Source organism: Ursus maritimus, unplaced genomic scaffold, assembly GCF_017311325.1.
Source record: "Ursus maritimus isolate PB19 unplaced genomic scaffold, ASM1731132v1 scaffold_5, whole genome shotgun sequence".
Classification (NCBI taxonomy): domain Eukaryota; kingdom Metazoa; phylum Chordata; class Mammalia; order Carnivora; family Ursidae; genus Ursus; species Ursus maritimus.
Window position 1 is genome coordinate 60340311 of NW_024426663.1, and position 9180 is coordinate 60349490.

The window sequence follows — 9180 nt, forward strand, 5'->3', positions numbered from 1 at the left end:
GGGAGCACAGACAGGTGCTCAGCAGTCCCCGGCGTGAGAGTGCAGTCCAGAGTGGGGGATGGGATGAACCACATGATGCAGCACGGACCCAGTACAAAGCAGTGTGCAGCCAGGAGCCCCACTGCATGGTCCCACTCTAAGCTCAGCAGGGTGAGTGAGGGGTCCCATAGGGGTGGGGTAGCCAAGGAAGATCCTGGAGCAGGGCCGCCATGGTGGGGAACAGAAGACAGAGGAGACCAATATAGGTGAGAGAAACAACAACGGGGACCTCTATGCAAACGCGTGGAACTCAAGACCTGGCCAGGCTTGGACCCATGTGGGAGAGCCTCACTGGCTGCCCTTTCACCCAGGAGAAAGGCCACAGATGGCAGGCCTCCCTCAGCCCCACCCAGGCCCCTGTAACACATGTTCCCCTGTCCCCAGGCTGACCACAACCCCCACATGAGCTGTGTCCTGTTCGTGCTGGCCTAGAAACTGGGAAGTACCTGGCATGTGGCCCCTCCACTTCCTCCACATGATTGCCTGGGGCTCTGGGGGGGGATCAGCAAGGGATCATTTTTGTGGTCAGGAAATGTCTGTGGCAGCTGTGGACACCACAGGCTCTCTCTGGGCCCTTCTGAAGTGCAGGCTACATTCCCAGAGAGTTGCAACTGCCTAAAGTTCAGCTCTAATCTCTTGCTTCTTCTAGGTAGGCCCATCCTGGTGGGGAGGGGGGTGACGGTTACCTTTCCCCAGGTCCATGAGGTTCCCTCAGCTCCAAAATACTCTGAGTTCAAGGGCAGGACGTCGAGAAACAGAGCAGCAGATACTAACTTGTGGTTTAGTTCAATGGTTTTCAACCTTGGCTGCACATAAGAACCACCTAAGGAGCTTCTTAAAAATACTCCTGTCCCAATACTTCAACAGGCACTTTGCAAAGAGGGGATCTAAATGGCTAATAAACATACGAAAAGGTGCTCAACTGTATTAGTCATCAGGGAAATGCAAATTAAAACCACACTGCGATACCATTACACACCCACCAGAATGGCTAACATGAAAAAGATATAAAACACCAATTGCTGGCAAAGACGTGAAGCAACAGCACTCTCACACATTGTGGGAAGGGTGCAAACGGGTATGGCCACCACGGAAAATCATATGGCATAAGGTACGAGAGTTGAACGCATTCATATCCATACCTGCCTTAGCAATTCTACTTCTAAGTATGCCCCCAACAGACATGCATACAAATGCGCTCTGAAAGACACCGCTGGAATGCTCATTCAGTAGTAGTCATAACAACCCCAGACCCCAAACCCCAAACAACAATCCAAATACCCAAATACCCAGCAACAGCGATATCCATGTGGCGAATACTCTACAGCAATGAGGATGAACGGACTGCAGCAACAATCAACAACAACTTCGTGAATCTCACACACACAATGCTGAGGGGAAGAATCCAGACACAAAAACCCAAACACTGTAGGATTCCCTTTATATAACAGTAAGCTTGAAAACAGGCAAGACTCATTTCTACCATTAGAAGTGAGAATGGTGGTTACCCTTCGGGGCACCAGGGGACATTGGTGATGTTCTGCTTCTTGACCTGGACGCCGGGTACTTCTGGCAACTGGAGTTCACTGAGTGAAAATTCACTGAGATTTACACCTCGGGTTTGTGGTGGGGGTGTTGTTGCATGTATGTGATCCTTCAATATGCACTTTGATTTTTTTTTTTTTAATCCAGGTCAATTCAGTTGGTATCTTTGGGGTGAGAGTGAGGTCCAGGCATCGATATTTTTTTAAATATCCTTGATGACTGCAGTGCCCCACCAGGATGGAAAGCCAGTGGTTTAATTTCTTGGGAGAAGGAGATCCGCTCAGAGGCTTCTCATGGTCAGGACAAAAGGCCCTTTGCCGCCCGGTGGGGTGCGATGCTGGGGTGGGAAGAGGTCCAGCCTTGCTGAGGCGGGCAGGCCTCGTGCATGGGCGGAGGAAGTCTGCGGCACGCTGTTGTAATGTGTTTCTTCCCTGGCAGTGTCTGTTGAAAGCTGGTTGCATCAGTCTGCCATGGTGTGTCATGGCAGCAAGGTGGACCCAGCCCCACCCCAGAGAAGTGGCTTATCGGCACAGCGCCACAGGGCCATTTATAGAGGGGCAGCAGCTGGGCTTCCAGGGTTATCACCCAGGCCAGAGGCACTGCTGAGGATGTGACACGGGGGGGAGGGGGGGCGGTGTAGGCCCCGCGGATGTCTGTGTTGGTGGGTAACAGTCAACTCTGGGTTCCAGATGACACCTAAACTCCCTGGCCTCTGGGTCCAGATTAGGAACTTGCAACATCTTGCTGAGGACGGCAGTGTGCTGGATTCAAGTGCCCAGGCTGAGAATCTTCCTTCCTCTCTTTGTGGTTAGAGGCAGCCACCCCAGCAATGGCCACCTCCAGCATACTCTGGTCAACAATGTGCAGCTTGGACGGGAAAAGACAAGACACGGCCTTACACCCTACACAGCAGTTCTGCCCTCCTGGGCCTCATCCCCCATGTGCACAGACCATGAACTTTCTGCTGTGGGAAGGACTCTGCTTTCCTCAGAAGCTTCCCCCAGCCCTCCAGGGCCCTCCACCATCCAGCTGCAGGCTGCCCCTTCTGTCCATGTCCCTACATGTCTGCCTCACGGCATCGTGTCCACAGATCGGGAGTGAACAGGAACGGGCCTGGGGCCTCTTGAAACTCTGCTGGGTGGGACGCTGGGGGGGCCTTGGCTGAGCTCCCTTGGCTGAGGGACAGAGTGGCGTGGGCTGGAAGAGGACAAGCTAAACCGATAAAGACTACATCAATGGAAGGTAGCCAGGTTAGAAACAAATCTGTCTTCAACTGTCTAGTCCCCATTCCCCAAATTAAAAAAAAAAAAAAAATCCTTAGAAGTAAAAGAAGCATGAATAAGGAAGCCGGGTGTAAAGACAGGTGTGTCTCTCCACTGAAGCTGCCACTCCACTTCTCTGGCTTCCGTCTCCCCCCCTGGGAAATGGGGGTGATGTCTCAGGCCTTTCCTCCCCGCCCAGGAGGGCTGAGGGTTTATGGCTCTGCCAGAGTGGCCCATGGGACACTGTGCCCAGGGCTGTGCCCATGTTGTCCCTGGCTGGGGCCTCCGCACCCATGTGCCATCTCACCTCCCTCCTCTGTGAAATACCACGCGGCCAGCCCTGCCAGCCAGAGTGCCGCTACCCCTTCCTGTTGTCTCCTTTACAAAGCACTGATGAAATGTTTCCTTTTTGTGCTTCAGGAAATGGGTGGCCAGGAAGAGTACTTGATTCTACTTTTTCCCTAGAGGTATGTGTGCTTCAAAGGGCTGCACAAATTAAACCAAAAACTGAGGCCTGACTAGGCCTGGAGAGCGAGGATGCAAGAGAACCCAGAGAGGGTTCCAGCAGGGGAATCGTGCAGGCTGACCTCAGAAATGGCTGAAGGACAGTTGGGCTCTTGGCGCTCCTCCTGGGTGTGAGATGTGACCGGGGCCTAGGCTGTGGGCCTCTCTGGGCTGTAAGTTATCCTCATCCAAGGAACAAGTACACGATACTCCTCAGAGCAAAAGCATCAAGGGGGCCACTGAGCTAGAAACACACACGCTTAGTGGGTCTGACCTAAGGGACTCCTAATGTCAGATCTAGGGGAATCCCACCCAGACACGGCCTGGATGTGCCCCAAACCTACACTTCACCTTAAAGACCCAACAAGGATCTGTTGCTCAGGAAGGTAGTTGTTCATTTTCTGAAACTGTTGATGTTTTCTGGTCAGTCATATAATTTCTGAAAGTCATCATAAATTCTCTCTCCTGGTTTCCTTTTATTGACAGGCTGATTTTCCTCCTCAAAACACTCCAGTAAGTAATATTCCACCATATGGAGAAGTCACTAATACAGTACCTTCTATTGTGCATTACAGTTAAAAACTCGAAAGTGAATTTTTAAAAGCCCCTGTGTAGTCCAGAGATGTCACAAAGCTCATACGAAGAACTGGGAGGATCTCTCTCAGGGACTATTCTTGTTTTAGATGCAAATGAGAAAAAGTTTCTGTATCGTCAGAGTCCCAGTGGGAAACAGATGCATGCTGCACGGGTAACCAAGCACAGCTTAAGGGCTGTGTACAAGGTGAGCAGGACCAAGGGAAAGGACAAGGGGAAGAGAAGCCCCCTAGAGCCAGCAACAGTGGGGGAGATGTTACCTCCAACGTGAAGGGAGGAGGGCGAGGGAGAGGTCAGCAGAACTGACGCAGAGCTGGAGGAGAGGGCTGCTGTATGGGTTGTGGCTTTAGGGCGAAGAACACAGACCCTGCTGACCTGAGGCATAGCAAGGGAGGTAACTGGGGGGATAAAGCACCCTAAAGCACCCCACCATTATTCTCAATCTCCCGCAGGGGTCTTCAGTTGGCCAAACCCAACTGGAAGTAAGACGCCATGGAGCCTGGTTGATGCAATCCATAAACGTCAAATGCAGGAAAGAGAGAGGAAAGGTAGGAAATGGGTAGGGGTAGGGCAGTGGCTGAGATACCCTGCACAGTCGTCCGGTTTAGTCACTCAGGAGGAGTAGATTGGAAGTTAATGTGCTGTAATGTGGCATCCTCACCACAAATGAATGGGACAAGAGGCAGCCTGAGACAGAGATGACCGTAAAAAAAGGCTTAAGGGATTTTACCACAGTGATCCCGGTCCCCATCATGGAGGGACAAATTGCTCTACTTAGCTTCATAATTCCAAGGTAAACATGTACACTCATAAAGATGACTCTGAATTGCCAGCGAAGGGTTAAATGTGGTCACTGCACTACTTAACGGAGCTTTAACTGGGCAGGGAATATTATAACACAATTTAGAGATGGGCCTCCTTCCAAAACAAGCACAACAGGGCTTCAAGTTAAAGACATCAGGTTACTCACATGTCCCCGTCTTCTTTCTCTCCTGAAGTGCCAGTAAAATGCCAGTCAGGAAATAAAATGGTATATTGGGGAGAGGGGTGAAATAGGTGGTGGGGATTAAGGAGGGCACTTGTTGTGATGAGCACTGGGTGACGTATAGAAGTGCTGAGTCCCTATGTTGTACACCTGAAACTAGTATCACACTGTATGTGAACTGACTGGAATTTAAATAAAAACTTAAAAAATAAATTAAAAAAAGAAAGAAAACGGTATCAACCCTTAAGTTCAAAGAGAACAGTGAAGGAGACATGGGTGGATGAGGTCTGAGTGGACTCCAGCACGATGGAAAGCAGACGGAGGAATGATGGCTGGCATGGAGGAAGCTAGTCTCCCAGGGCCTGTGGAGGGAGATGCTGACAGGAGGCCAGCCCCTTCACCCCCAGGGCCCTGGAGGAGCTCAGACCTCAGGGAAATTAGGGATTATGACGGTGGGCGTCAGGCATAGGAGGCAGTGGGGTAAGGAACCAGGGAACTCCTTCTCGATCCTACCCCACACTCTGCACCACACAGCCGGAGACTAAAGATCCTGAACAGGAGAGACGGACGCAGAAGAGGAGATGGTGGATGAACACAAGGATGCAAATGGGAGATGAGGGCAAAGTCTAAAGGCTGAACAGTGAGCTTCAAGGTCTCCCTGCCTCATACCCCACCCTGCCCCAGGCATATATTACCCTGTTCTGGAGTGTGGTGAATTTAAAACATGGCTGCAAATTTTTTTAACACATCTTCCATTGAGAAGTGGGCGTTGGCCTCCTTCCTTGACTCTGGGTGGGCCTTGTGACTACAGTAGCAAGTGATGCCATGTGACTTCCAAGACCAGGCCATAAAAGGCCAGGCAGTGCCCATATTGCTGGCTGGGGCATTCACACTGGAGCTCTGAGCTACCACATAAGAGATCCAACTACCGGGCTGGATGCTAGAGACTCCATGTCCCAGCCGAGGCCAGGCTTCCTGCTTTCCCTGCCAAGTGAAGGACCATCTGGAAAGTGGATCCTTCGGCTCCAGCTGTTCCAAATCCCAACCACTCAAGCCTTTGGTCATTTAGTCACCCCAACCTGGGCTCCAGACATTGCGGAGCTGTGCCTTTTCTGAATTCCTGACTTGTACAATAATAAAATGGCTGTTGTTTATGCGGCTAAGTCCTGGGGTGGTTTGTCATGCAGTAATAAGTAATGGGAACAAGGAGTCAGAATGCTTCTCTTGAGAAGTGAGATGGCTTAAGTATTGGTTCTCAGTGGGGTGATCTTGCCCCCCAGGGGACATCTGGCAATGTTTATAGACATTTTTGGTTATCGCAAGTCTAGGAAAGGCATCTGGAGGTTCAGTGACCCTCCTAAGCATTCTACAGGGCACCAGAGCCCCTGACAACAAGCAATCATTTACTAAAATGTCAGTAGCACCAAGGTCGAGAAACCTAGCTCTAGAGAACAGAGTCTGCCATTTAGAGGCTTGTAACGAAAAGACTGGCTTGCTCCCTATAGCAAAGCCCCAGCTGATATGTTGTCCCCAACCCTACAGTTTAATTCAGCTTTTTATTGCCTCATTCACAAGTATCAACAGATAGCCAAGACATTTGACATTTGAGGAAAGCCTCCAACATGAAAGAGAGAAAACAAACATACAAAAAGCAGCTAGGTGGAAACCAAGATACTAAGGAGAACAGAAGAATATTAAAACAAAACAAACAGACAGAAAAATAAATAAATAAACAATGCCTTTAGAGAGGTAAGAGGACAAGCATATATCCATAAAACAAGAATGTGATATTATGAAAATAGGCATGGAAGACAAGAATGAATAATTCTATATTAAAAACATGAAAGCCAAAATTAAAACAACATCAGCAGCAGGGTTGGAGGATCAAATCAAGTAAAGTTGCCCAAGAAAGGAAACCCAAGGGCAAAGGTCAGGGAAATAGAAAACGCAAGAAAATCAGAAGAGTAAATCCAGTAGGTCCAACAGGTAAAATAAAGGGGAGAAAATTATCAAAGATAGAAGATTTTTCCCCCCAGAACTCAAGGACACACAACACACTACTTAGCTCAGCAGTGAAGAACACCTCTACGCTCACTACAGGGTTAACCAAAAATCGTGTTATATTCTTCCTGGGAGATGGGGCAAGAACTGGAAGTGGCTTTGTAGGAAGCTCAATTCTTGTCTCCCACAAGAAGTCAACAGATGTCTAAAATTGGTAAATCAAGAAATAACAATATAAACAGAGATAGAAACTAATGAAAGAGTTGAAAGAGGCTACCTCTAGAGAGAGCGGGACCGAGGAAGCTAAGGGAGATTTGTATTACGAGCCTCTCTCTACTGTTGATACAGAAACCATATGCAGTATTTTGATCAATGTGATAAAATTGAAATTATTTAAAAATGAGTACAATTAAAAATTACAATGTGATGGGATTTTGATTGTTTGCAAAAGTCACTTAAGTGGGTGAGCCATGCCCCAAGAACGCTGAATAAATTGGCACCTCGTTAACGTGGAGGAATTTCTCCTGACATCATTGGCCAGTGAAGGCAGTTGGTGGGTGCGGGTGGGGATGGGAACCTGGGAACCAGCACAGCAACCCCTGGACAGTCACCAGTCACTGGCTCCCCTTCCCAGCAGGGTGTATTTGCTTGAGAGACCCTGCTCTTGAGTGTGGATCCGGCCAGGGAGCCAAAGAAGAGTGGAGCTAGTCATCCTTGGAAGAATTGAGGAATTCACTAGGACTTCCTGCCTCTCCTACTCTGGGTCTGGACAAGATGCTGGTTTTCTGAAGGCCCAGGGCCCCTCCGCTGCTGTGCTCGGCTGCCAGAGGTAGTGGCACACACTCGTCCTCATCTCATGGGACAGATGGGCCTTGAGTCACCGTATCTCCTGACAAGAGCTCTCCAGGAGGGGCCAGAGTGGGGAACATGCCTGTAGGGCCTTGAACCTTACCTCTGAGGTACATCTCCTTGGACACCAGTCCTCAGGCCTAACAGTCCTTCTAGTGCTTTCCTTCACCCACTGCCCTTCCTCTTCCTCCCCCCTTCCTGCCTCTACCCATCCCCCCCCCCTCCCCTGGGGGCTGCGTAGCCAGCTTGCCTGCCAAATGCAGGGCAGGTTTTTTTTTTTTCTTTTAACCTTTTCAATTGTTACTTCCTTTTAAAAATTGCATCATCATTAAATAAGTAACATGTATTCCTTGTACAAAAATAAGAAAAATTTGGAAATCACCCACCATTCTACCAGCCAAATAAAACCATTACTTGCCTATGAATTTCCAGAACGTTTCCAGGCTTATACACAAGTAGAAATACTACTGGTTTGCACCTCATCTGGGTAACCACCTGCTGAGCACTCAACACAGGCCAGACCCTGTGCTGAGGCCTTTAGATGTGTTAATCCCAACCAATTCTCGCAACTCTGCGAGACCTGTGTTATTATGCCCATTTTACTGGCAAGAAGTAGAAGCTTAGAGAGATTGCATCACTTGCCTGAGCTCTCACACGGGTTAAGAGACTGACCTGGATTTCAACCCTCCAGCCTGAGTCCCAGGCCACTTGCTTTGCATGCTTGCTGAGCTTTCTACATTTTTTTCCTTTTTTTTTTTAAACTTAACAATATATGCAAACATCTTTCTTGCCAATAAGTATACACCTAGGTCATTCAGCTGCATGACGTGCCCTTGTGTGGATGTGCCAGATTTTAAAGGGCCAGTTCCTTTTTCTTGGGCTGTCCAATGTTTCATTTCTTTCCTTTTCTTTTCTCTTTTCTTTTCCACTCCATTCCTTTTCTTTTCCTCTCCTCTCCTCTCTTTTCTTTTCCTATCCTTTCTTTCCTCCCTCCCCTCCTTCTTTCCTTCCTTCCTTTCTTCCTTCTTTCCTTCCTCCCTCCCTCTCTCTTTTACTTTTTCTTTCTTTCTTTCTTTCTTTCTTTCTTTCTTTCTTTCTTTCTTTCTTTTCTTTTCTTTTCTTTCTTTCTCTTTCTTTCTTTCTTTCTTTCTTTCATTATAAAACAACTCAGTGACAAATTATCTTTGTACACATATCTTTGCACAACTGTAATTATTTTCCTAGGATAAATTCCAGAAAGTGGAATGGCTTGGTCCAAGGCTGGACACATTTTTAACACTGCCTCTTTTCAAATTTCGTCAGCAGTACCCATCAGTACACAACTCCCCACATCCATTATTTACTGAGTGTTTTCACTCTTCAAAATTTGGACAGTGATTTAACACAGAATCAGAGAACCCC

At 48.4% G+C, this 9180-nt stretch overlaps 1 long non-coding RNA gene across 1 annotated transcript; it reads left to right on the plus strand.

Annotated features, from left to right (window-relative positions):
• The first annotated feature begins 2817 nt into the window (after positions 1-2817).
• On the plus strand, positions 2818-8542 carry LOC121100755. Its single transcript, XR_005832530.1, has 2 exons — positions 2818-4131; positions 4397-8542. It is a non-coding gene; the product is annotated as an uncharacterized LOC121100755 (long non-coding RNA).
• Positions 8543-9180: the final 638 nt, after the last annotated feature.